At 38.5% G+C, this 12467-nt stretch overlaps 1 long non-coding RNA gene across 1 annotated transcript; it reads right to left on the bottom strand.

Moving 5' to 3' along the window:
* Positions 1–412: 412 nt before the first annotated feature.
* On the bottom strand, positions 413–10442 carry LOC134323027 (uncharacterized). The gene is made up of 3 exons (XR_010014001.1): positions 10377–10442; positions 1212–1313; positions 413–783 (listed from the first exon to the last, which is right to left on the bottom strand). It is a non-coding gene; the product is annotated as an uncharacterized LOC134323027 (long non-coding RNA).
* Positions 10443–12467: the final 2025 nt, after the last annotated feature.

The raw sequence follows: 12467 nt of genomic DNA, 5'->3' as shown, positions 1-12467 counted from the left end.
CATGCACCAACAAACATAACAATGTGTTCTTCTAAAAGACAAGTGCAACTACACTGATCAGTTACAACATTAAAACCACCTCCTTGTTTCTACACTCACTGTCCATTTTATCAGCTACACTTACCATATAGAAGCACTTTGTAGTTCTACAATTACTGACTGTAATCTATCCATTTGTCTACATGCTTTGTTAGCCCCCTTTCGCCCTGTTCTTCAAGGTTAGGACCCTCACAGGACCACCACAGAGCAGGTATTATTTAGGTGGTGGATCACTCTCAGCCCTGCAGTTACAATTACATGGTGGTGGTGTGTTAGTGTGTGTTGTGCTGGTATGAGTGGATCAGACACAGCAGCGCTGCTGGAGTTTTTAAATACCGTGTCCACTCACTGTCCACTCTATTAGACACTCCTACCTAGTTGGTCCACCTTGTAGATGTAAAGTCAGAGACGATCGCTCATCTATTGCTGCTGTTTGAGTTGGTCATCTTCTAGACCTTCATCAGTGGTCACAGGACGCTGCCCACGCTGCGCTGTTGGCTGGATATTTTTGGTTGGTGGACGATTCTCAGTCCAGCAGTGACAGTGAGGTGTTTAAAACATCCATCGGTGCTGCTGTGTCTGATCCACTCATACCAGCACAACACACACTAACACTAACACACCCTTGCAAAATTACCCAGAGCAGGAAGAAAACCAATGTTGTCAGATCCTGCTGACATTTAATTCTTGATTTTGTAGATTTTTATCCTTTCTTCAGCAATGTTCTGTGTCTCCATCATTGTCCTGAAACAGCAATAATAAAAACATTATGTAGGTTTGGACAATGAAACTGTTTGAACAAGAACATGTATATTTGCCGTACAAGCAAACAGTACAGGAATTACACAGAAAAAATTGTAGAAGTAGTGAAAGAGGTTTGGAACAATCTGGACTCTTCTTAGAGCTGGCTGCCCCATCAACCTAAGCAATCAGGGAGAAGGGTCTGATAATACAAGCAAGCAGACAATTTTTTTTAGCCTTTACCAGATCTGGCCTTCACACTTTATTTTAGCACAAGGCCTCAACATAACAATGTGAAAAAGGTAAAAGAGTTTGAAGACTTTCCAAATGTATTGTAGTTATGACTGATTTTGTAATTCAACCTTCCCATTAGGTAGGTTAAGGAAAGGAAAGGTAGGTTAAGGACTTTTTTAGCATGTGCTTCAACTTACATTGTACTCTTTTAAGAGGTGATCTATAGAATCCCCAAGATACACCATCAAACATTGAATGACAACTTCTCTTGACATGTCAATGCTAGTATTGCTTGAAGCCTGAAATTACAAAAAATAATAATTATCCATTGGCTCTGCATATCAACAACATATCAATAATGTAGCAGCATTGAAGCACCAGTAGATGATCAAGAGACTTTTAATTAACTGCATAAATATAATTCACTTTATTTGGAGTCCAAGTTTAGATCTGTAGATGTTCACCTGAGAAATCACTGATCCTGTAACAAGTCTGATATCACTGACTTAATGTCAACATGATGAAATTCAAGTAAATGGAAAATGAGGTATGGTGAATTATGTTCAAACTGTGCATCACCATATCTTAATTTTGTATATGAATAATATGCAATCAGTTGTTGCTTTAATTTCAAATTCAGGTTGAAAATCACCAAAAGATGTTTTCTAACAAATCTAAATTTGTAAACTAACTGTGTACAAACATTTACACATATAATGTACATGAAATCTCTATCTCTGCATATTTTGTAGTGTCTGATAAACTGAGATTTCAAATATTCTTCATGCACCTGAAAAGAAAAACATTTGCTTTAAATCAACCAGACAGCTTCATATTTTACACTCATAATACATTTGTAAAACCTAAACAAACTCTCAAATATTACATTTGCTTGTCCACATGTACAGAAAATCTGAGGACTACACAAAACAACATATTTTTAAACCGTCATTCAGGAAAATATTTCAACAATTTTGGAAAGCTCAGCAGACACATTACAGTCAGGGATATTAGTCAGCAACCCAAGCACCTATGCTGGCAACAAGCATATCAGCAAAATGTCAGTTGTTTTCCCTCCAAGACAAAAACAGCGTTTCCAAATCTTCATTTAAGGAGCTAAAACTATAACGCATTAGTGTGGATGTAACCTAACACTTCTCTGTCAGTTCATTGTCCGCACTTGTGCTCTAATTTACAGACTTTAAAGCAGCGTTTAAAAATACACACCCGTGTAATGCAGAGGTCTTCAATTCTAAAACTTGAATCCATATTCCAGTCCTGCAATTTGCACTTTTTTCAGTTTTCTGTTGGAGTATTCTTTCAAATATTAGTTGTAGCCCATGCTGACACGAACTAAGTGTGCTTAGTTTGCATACTCAAAATGGCTGCCTAAGCAAGCTGTCACTGGTACTTTGCGATAAATACTATGTATTCAGACACACTACCCTCTCTTACATACTGCTTTCATGTAATGTTTAGTATGGAAGTGTAAGTAAGTAAGTAAGTAGGTAAATTTTATTTATAAAGCACTCTTAAAACAACTTACGTTGACCAAAGTGCTGTACATCGAATAAGCATACATAACACAACATTATGTTAAAAAAGTAAGAACCAAATAAAAATACAGAGTAAGAGACAAAATAAAACAGATACAAATAGACTAAACAATTAAAATTAACACGGCTCCTCACTGTTCAAATGCCAGCTTATAAAGGTATGTTTTTAGGAGTGATTTAAAAACAGCGGCCGAAGGTGCTTGTCGAATAGTAGGAGGTAGAGTGTTCCATAGCCTCGGAGCATAAACTGCAAATGCACGATCACCTTTTAGCTTCAAACGAGCCCTAGGAACAGTCAACAAGTTCTGAGTGGCTGATCTCAAAGATCGCTGTGCGGTTGCGGGAGAAAGCATACCACTGAGATAAGCCGGGGCTTGACCATTAAGCGCTTTAAAAACAAATAAAAGCTCTTGAAACTGAATCCTGTGCTGAACAGGCAGCCAATGTAGTGAGGCAAGGACTGGTGTAATATGGTTTCTTTTCTTGGTATTAGTCAGTAACCTTGCTGCTGCATTCTGGACTACCTGTAAGCGCTGCAACAGAGACTGATTAATCCCAATATACAGAGAATTACAGTAGTCAATTCTTGCAGAAATGAATGCATGAATAACTTTTTCCAGGTCAGAATAGCAGAGAAAAGGCTTAATCTTCGCAATATTTCTGAGCTGGAAGAAGCTCTTCCTTACCACAGAGTTGATTTGTTTATCAAATCGGAGGTCAGAGTCAAAGATAACACCAAGATTTCTCACAGATGTATTGACACATGTAGACAAGTGACCAAGGTTATTGGAGACACTATTGATGTGATGAGGACCCCCAAAAATGATAACCTCTGACTTGCTTTCATTCAGCTGAAGAAAATTGTCAGCCATCCACCTCTTCATGTCCTCAAGACAACTGCTAAGAGATGTTAACGAGCCATTGTCATTCGGTCTAATGGGAAGATAAAGCTGTATGTCATCAGCATACAGGTGAAAGCTGACATTGTGCTTCCTAATTATTTGACCCAATGGCAGCATATAGAGAGAAAAAAGGACAGGCCCTAGTATGGACCCTTGTGGAACACCACAAGAGACATCAGCAGAAGAAGAGAAATAGCTGCTAATATTCACTGAAAAGGTTCTATTCTTAAAATAAGATATGAACCAATTCAGGGCCTCTCCCTGTAACCCCACCCACTTTTCCAGGCGACCAACAAGTATGTCATGGTTAACAGTATCAAAAGCAGAACTAAGGTCCAATAAAATGAGGATGGCACAATTTCCCTCATCAACAGTAAGTAGCAAGTCATTTGTCACCTTCAGAAGAGCAGATTCAGTGCTGTGCATAGACTTAAAGCCAGATTGAAAAATCTCAAAAATACCATCTCTACTCAAAAATGGTAAAAGCTGAGAATATACAACCTTTTCCAGCAATTTAGCCAAGAATGGTAATTTAGAAATCGGCCTATAGTTACTAACCACTGTAGCATCAAGATTATGCTTTTGAGCAGAGGTGTAACTACAGCATGTTTAAAGCATGCTGGAACAGTACCAGTGGCAAGGGAAGTATTAATGATATCCAGGACAAAAGGTCCTAATATATCAAATGTCTCCCTAACTATCTGTGGGGGCATCACATCAAGTGGGGAGGTTGTTGGCTTTGTTTTCAGCACCAAATCTGTTAATTCGGAGATTGAAACAGCCTCAAACTTTTCAAACACACCTGGGCACGGCGGTGGAAGTGGAGAATCTATACCCAAGTAAGTAATGCCAGACCTAATTGTTTCAGTTTTTTCCACAAAAAAGTTTAAAAACTCTTCACATACTCTAGGAGAAGGAACATTTCCAACTTCGGGTGATGATTTAAATAAAGAATTTATTGTACTGAACAGTACTTTAGGTCTGTTGTAATTTTTGGCAATTATGCTTGAAAAGTATGCCTCTCTAGCAGACTTAACAGCTAGCTGATAGTCTTCCAGGCAACCTTTAAAAATATCCAAACTTACTTGCAATCTGTCCTTTCTCCATTTCCGTTCCGCTCTTCTACAAGCCTGTCTAATTTCCTGTGTGGATGCATTTAACCAGGGCTGAACTTTTGGTTTTAAGCGTTTAAATTTCATAGGGGCAAGAGAATCCAGAACAGTTGAACAGTTATAATTAAAAAAGTAACTAACTCATCCACATTAGCATGAGTCTGACCATCGTTGGGCAATTTTAACATGTCAGAAAAGGCTCAAGAAGGGGGCGGAGTCGCTAGCCGATTCACCACCTGTAGCCCATGTCTCAGTTAAAAACAACAGGTCCAAACCATGAGAAGTGAAAAAGTCATTTAAAATAAACGTCTTATTATGGACAGAGCGCGCATTTATCAGTGCCATATGGACTAGTGATGGGAATTTCGGCTCCTTTTAGAGAGCCGGTTCTTTAGGCTCGGCTCACTAAAAAGAGCCGGCTCTTTCGGCTCCCAAGTGGCTCCTTAGATTTTTTTGTTGCTTAAATTAATTTATTACCAAATTACATGTAAAATGAATTACTAATGTAAAAAAAAACATTGTATTAAATGTTTATTATTTAAATTGCTTTATTTATATACTCAACATGGAACAGAGACCTCCAACAATAAATTATAAAATACAAAAACAAAGACCCATCTCAATTAGACAAAAAGATCCGATTGTGTATATTATTTGTACATTTGCATCTAGAGTGGGACGGCATGGTGGCTAAGTGGGTAGCACTGTCGCCTGACGGCAAGAAGGTCCTGGGTTCGATCCCCAGGTGAAGAGCCTGGGTCCTTTCTGTGTGGAGTTTGCATGTCTTTCCCATGTCCGTGTGGGTTTCCTCCGGGTGCTCCGGTTTCCTCCCACAGTCCAAAGACATGCAAGTGAGGTGAATGTTCCTGTCATGAATGTAACCAAAGTGTAAAACGTGACGTTAAAATCCTAATAAACAAACAAAAAAATAAACAAGCATCTAGAGTGAAACAACACAACATCAACGAAGCATCACTCACACTCAAAAAAATATAAATGAAAATGTGCAAAACAAAAAGAAGATAGTTTAGTTAAGATTAGCATTCAGAAAAACCAAGGAGCTCATCTTTGATGGGTTGATCCTGTTTCTCTTTTCTGTTATGATCTGCCCTGTTAAAATAGATTCTCTCTGAGGGGACAGATACACAGTCTATGTGCCATCACATGTATAAGATGTGGGTAGACTGAACACTTGGTCTCCTACCAGTGGGCCTGCACTTCTCTGTAAAAGGGGCTCCTCGAGTCCAAACTTTACTATGTTTCCTCTCACTCATTTTCCTCACCTTTCCAGCGTGTAATGTCTGGCTGTGTAAGTTAATGTGTATATTTTTTTTTATTAATGTGTATTGGAACTGTGAGAGACTGAGCACCTAAGCATTTCACTCACCTTTCACACCTGTGTTAATGTGACGTGACAATAATGTGATTTGATTTGATTTGTGTAAAGCGCTGAGTTCTCTCTCTCTCTCTCTCTCTCTCTCTCTCTCTCTCTCAATTCAATTCAATTCAATTCAAAAGTGCTTTATTAGCATGACAAATATTCACATTTGTATTGCCAAAGCGCATTTACAAACTAGATAATAAATGAAAAAAAAAAAAATAATAATGTTCAATAACCTTAGTAATTAGCCTTAAAAAATTAACATAAACAAATTAGAACAAGTATATAAAGTGTGTATATGTATGTGTGGAAAAAGTATTTGTAAGTGTGTGTGCGTGTGTGCGTGCATTTGATGGTGTGTGTGTATAGTGTGTGTATGATGGTGTGTGTGTGCGAGTATGTGTGAGTGTGTATGGGATACAGTATAAGGTCACTCACTGTCCCTCACCTGGTGGCAGGTGTGTAAGTAGAGAGCTGCGAGTGTGCAGCTCGCTCTGTGCTCCCCCAGTAGGTAGGGCAGCTTGTCAGGGTTTGAGAGAGAATTAAAATTGGGGATAATTTTGTTGATTTTGGTAAAAAATTGTTTTCGAATGTGTGTGTATTTTGTACATTCAGTGAGGAAGTGCAGCTCTGTCTCTATTTGGTTTGAAGAGCAGTGTTGACACACTCTCTCCTCTCTGGGCATCCAGGACTGTCTGTGTCGTCCCGTCTCGATGGCCAGGCTGTGTTCGCTGAGTCTGTACCTTGTCAGGCTGTTTCTGAGTTTTGGATCAGTTATAGTGCTGAGATAATCTGCCACACTATACTGTCTATTTAGAGCCAAATAACATTGTAGTTTACTTTGGAGTTTAGTTTGTATTTCCCAATAGGCCAAATAGTTTATCTTTAATTCATGTGTAATTTGATCAGTTCTGATTAGGTTCTGGTCTTGAGTCTTAATAGTGTTAGTCTGTGTTAGTGGTGTGTTAGTATGTGTTAATGGTGTGTTAATGCAGTGACTCAGGACCAGTTGGATGAGGGGACTGGTATCTTTGCTCAGCTCTTGGTATTGCAGAGCTTTGTAATGATACGAGTGTGGGTCGCTCTCTTTTAGATGATTCCAGAATTGTATTGCCCTTTTTTGTATATTAATAATAAGTGGGTATCGGCCTAATTCTGCCCTGCACACATTGTTGGTGGTGTGTCTGTGCACCTTTAATATTGTTTTACAAAATTCTGTGTGCAGGGTCTCAATTGGATGTTGTTCCCATTTGTTAAATTGTTGGTGTGTAAGCGGGCCCCACACTTCACTGCCATACAGGGCAATTGGTTTAATTATTTGATTGGGATTTCTACAGAAGTTTGTTTTTTTATGGCATAGAAGGCTCTGTGTGCTTTTTCTCTCAGTTCATTCACTGCCAGGTTGTAGTTTCCTGATGAACTAATGTTTAGTCCAAGGTAGGTATAGTTTTTAGAGTGTTCAATTTCATGGTGTCCTAATTTAAATGTGTGTTTGGTTCCCTGAGATCTGGATCTTTTCTGGAAGGTCATAATTTTGGTCTTTTTGAGGTTGACTGTCAGGGCCCAGGTCTGACAGTACTGCTGCAGCAGGTCCAGTTTGTGCTGGAGACCCTGAGCGCTGGGGGACAGCAGGACCAGATCATCTGCATACAGCAGGAGTTTAATCTCTGAGTCGTGTAGAGTGAGACCGGGCGTGGCTGAGTGCTCTAACATGGAGGCCAATTCATTAATATAGATGTTAAATAGAGTTGGGCTCAGACAGCAGCCCTGTCTCACTCCACGCTCCTGAGAGATAAAATTTGTTTGTTTATTGCCAATTCTTATTCCGCACTGGTTTTCTGTGTACATAGATTTGATAAGATCATATGTTTTACCCCCTACACCACTTTCTAATAGTTTGTAAAACAATCCTTGATGCCAAATTGAGTCAAAAGCCTTTTTAAAGTCAATAAAGCAGGCAAATATTTTTACATGGTTTTGAACTACATATTTTTCAATGAGGGTGTGTAGGGTGTAAATATGATCAGTTGTGCGGTAATTTGGTAAAAATCCAATTTGACTTTTACTCAGGACATTGTGCTCAATAAGGAAGCTTGAAAACCTTGAGTTAATTATACTACAGAATAACTTCCCCAGATTACTGTTCACACAGATGCCCCGGTAATTATTAGGGTCGAATTTATCTCCACTTTTGTAAATTGGTGTTATGAGACCTTGATTCCAGATTTCAGGGAAGGAACCTACACTCAGAACCAGGTTAAAGACTTTTAAAATGGCTAATCGAAATTTGGAACTGCTGTGTTTAATCATTTCATTCAGGATTCCATCAGGTCCTGATGATTTCTTTGGTTTTAATTTATTTATTTTATTAAGGAGTTCCTGCTCAGTAATGGAGGAGTCTAAAGGGTTTTGATTATCTTTAATAGCCAATTCAAGTTCTATAAGTCTTCTATTGATGTCATTTTGTTCTGAATTTGTGTTGAATGTTATGTTTTTAAATAGTGATTGGAAGTGGGCTGTCCATATATCCCCATCCTGAATAGCTAATTCTTCATGTTCTTTTTTATTTAGTTTGTTCCAATTGTCCCAAAATTGATGTGTGTTGATTGACTCCTCAATTAGTGTCAGTTGTTTGTTTGTGTGTTGTGCTTTTTTGGTTCTGAGTGTACGTTTATATTGTCGAAGCTTTTCACAGTAAAGAAGTCGTATGTTAGTGTTGTTTGGGTCTCTGTGTTTTTGATTTGATAATGTTCTGAGTTCTGTTCGTAAATGTTGACAGTCTTTATCAAACCAGCTGTCATCTTTTGTTAATTTGGGTTTTAGTGTAGATCTAAGTTTTAGTTTTGCCTTCTCTGCTGTTCTTCTAAAGATTAGGTTAATTTTTTGGACTGCCTGATTTACTCCTTCTTTACTGTGAGTGTATGCAGTGTCCAGAAAGCTATCTAAGAGTGTTTGAGTTTGGTGGCTGATGATTGCTTTCTGGAACTCTTCTGCGCTGTTCTCGGCCCATCTGTAGGATCTGGGGATGTTGTACAGCTTACTGGGCCGTGTGTGTGTGGTGGGGTTAGTTTCTGTCTTTTTAATGAACACAGTAATTTGGCTGTGATCAGACAGAGGGGTTAGAGGTTTAACAGTGAATGCACTGAGAGAGAAAGGGTCTAAATCTGTTACCATATAATCTACTGTACTGTTCCCAAGAGATGAGCAATACGTGTATCTTCCTAAAGAGTCCCCTCGTATCCTACCATTGACAATGTACAGACCCAGACTTCGACAGAGCTGCAGGAGGTATTTTCCGTTTTTGTTTATCCCAATGTCATAGTTATTCCTGTAAATGGAAGAGGAATGATTATTAAGGAACATATTATTCTTAATAAAGTGATCTCCGTGTGTTTTTAAAGTGTCTGATTGTGTTCCTGTTCTTGCATTCAGGATTCCACAGATGAGCACATTTCCCTGGGCCTGGAAATGGCTCGTCTCTCTCTCTAGTTCTGTAAATATATCATTTGAGTAGTATGGAGACTCTGAAGGAGGGATGTAAATGGCACAAAGGAATAAGTCCCTCTGTGATGATAATATAGATTTGTTTAATTTAAGCCAGATGTGGTATTTTGCTTGTTTTATTGTGTCTATGAAATTATGTAGGTTTGATTTATACCAGATGATGAGCCCCCCAGAGTCTCTGCCCTGGTGCACTGTGCTCAGTTTTTGGGAGGGTATTAGAATTTCCCTGTAGTTTTGAGGACAGTAAGTGACCGTATCAGCTCTCTCTCTCTCTCTCTCTCCCTCCTGTTCATGTGCACGCTGTCTGTGTGTGTGTGTAACCCCGCCCCTCCTGCTCAGTGTAAACACACAAACGCAACCACGCATCTTGACCAATCACGTGCGGCTTTGACAGAAAAAAAAAACGGAAAAAAACGAATCGGCTCCCAATCAGGAGCCGGATCCCGTCGTTCACTTTAAAGAGCCGGCTCTTAGAGCCGGATCGTTCGCAACCGACCCATCACTAATATGGACTGACACAGAATGAGACTGGGGTAACGGTGTGTATTTCAGTGCTCTGAGACTGACAGTGTGCGATTTCAGACGCAGCCTTCATGTCAGCATGGGCTACAACTACTAGATAAAAGCATACTTTGACAGAAAAATAAAAAAATCACCTAACTGTCCTCTTGTGGTCTCACTGTATCAAGAACAGGAATATAAAACCATTCAGAAAGGCTCAGATAGCACACAACTCTTAGCTAACTTAACTGGCAAATTTACAATTTGTATTTAAATGTAATGAGACTAAAAACGATTTATTCTGCTGAAATAAACTTCAATTAAACATCATATAACATTAATAAAACACAGTGATTAAGTGCATTTCATTTGTGAACAAGAAACTGAATAATTCGTAATTACTCACCCCTGACAGCAAATGTTTAGCCCCACTGTTGTGCAGTTTGCTAAGTGCGGCAGGGGTTGAAGAAATTTGTGGAAAAAAACCCCTGAAAAAATGCAAACAATATACGATAACTTGTTTGATATCAACTTAAAGCACATCAATGTTTATGTTTGCTACAGTAAAAGAAACCATTTGATCCCTAAAAATTTTAAAAATCTCACCTTTGAAAATAGGACTGCTGCTCCTACATGTGGTGTGCTCTCCGTGCGCGCGCAAAATAGTGTTGAGTTCCAGCATAAAGTGATTAAAATCCACATATCATTCTGAGTACAATTTATCCATTTTCTACATCTTTCTGCGTCCAGATAAAAAATAATTATATACTACTCAATGGTTCACAGCTGATTTTATTTAACCAAAACTGTGTAAAATTTAACTGATAAACCATTTAAAATTGTTTAACTCAACTCAATTTAATTTCAAACTGTCTAAGGTTGTTTTTATTATGTTTAGGTTACTTATAATTATGTACTTAATATTAATTAATCCCAGTCCCACTTTTTACAGTCTATCTATCTATCTATCTATCTATCTATCTATCTATCTATCTATCTATCTATCTATCTATCTATCTATCTATCTTTCTAAAAAAACAAGTTTGGTGACAATAGCTGCACTTGGCTTCATGTAACAATGTATTGATTTCTGTTTTTGTGATTATGGTCATGGTTATACTTTATTAATTCCTTATCCCTGCCATTATAAAACACTATTAGCCATTACTGTAAAAATGAAACAAAAATAAATATATAGTAAGTTCATCTCATCCCCCAGTGTTCATGCTACATCTCTGCAAAATAATAACACTCAACAATTTCTATTCACCATATTCAGTGAAAACACTGATGCTTTTGACAAAGTTCTGTTTAGTAAGCTGGTGTAGACAGCTTAAATGATCTTTGTGCAAACTGCACCATAAATGATCACAGCGTCTTTTTTAAATAGTTTACTTCAACGCTGAAAACAAAGCAAAATAAGTTTGCATATGAACAGAAATGAAGCTACAAATCAAAAGTTTCTTTCATTTAGTTTAAACATTTGGAGGCACCGAAAAGCACAGACAAAAGCAGAAGAATAAAAGATAATAAATGTATAATACATGAATATGAAAAATGTACTCAGCGGTCACTCAGACGGTGGCTCACTGTAACTCGAGTCACACCTCCAGCCACTGTGGAGACCCTACCTACCTACTGTAACGAACTGTGCTAGTTCCCCATTCCTATTCCTCTAAATCTCTTCTCTAAACCCCGTTTCTAGCACAGGTGTCTGCGGGACTGGAAGTGGGTGGAGAGCCGGGATTCGAACCCTCCACCACGACTACCGTCATTATTACAGGAGCAACGCTCTCACCACTGAGCTACCGGAGAGTACTGATTAGAATGCAGCGAAAACGCTTTTGTTCTTTTAGTGGAATATAAACCCCGCCCCCTGGGCTCTAATTGGCTGTAAGTTAATGTCTACATCCAGCCCACTGATTGGACAGTGAAAAGATGTGTACATCGCTAAGGCAACAGCATCACGTAGTCGAACTCAACACGCAGAGCTGATTTAATCATTAAGTGCCCTTAATAACACTGAAACTTAGTGGAACTCTTTCTGTTATTTTTTTTATTGTCTTATTTAAGCTGATCCCTGTTCCCTTTATCTACATACAGTGGGGCTTGAAAGTTTGTGAACCCTTTAGAATTTTCTATATTTCTGCATAAATATGACCTAAAATGACCGAATGACAATGGCTCGTTAACATCTCTTAGCAGTTGTCTTGAGGACATAAAGAGGTGGATGGCTGACAATTTTCTTCAGCTGAATGAAAGCAAGTCAGAGGTTATCATTTTTGGGGGTCCTCATCACATCAATAGTGTCTCCAATAACCTTGGTCACTTGTCTACATGTGTCAATACATCTGTGAGAAATCTTGGTGTTATCTTTGACTCTGACCTCCGATTTGATAAACAAATCAACTCTGTGGTAAGGAAGAGCTTCTTCCAGCTCAGAAATATTGCGAAGATTAAGCCTTTTCTCTGCTATTCTGACCTGGAAAAAGTTATT

The sequence above is a fragment of the Trichomycterus rosablanca genome, chromosome 1 (genome assembly GCF_030014385.1).
Source record: "Trichomycterus rosablanca isolate fTriRos1 chromosome 1, fTriRos1.hap1, whole genome shotgun sequence".
NCBI lineage: Eukaryota > Metazoa > Chordata > Actinopteri > Siluriformes > Trichomycteridae > Trichomycterus > Trichomycterus rosablanca.
Note: the sequence above shows the minus strand (reverse complement) of the source record. Positions and strands in the feature narration are given on the sequence as shown.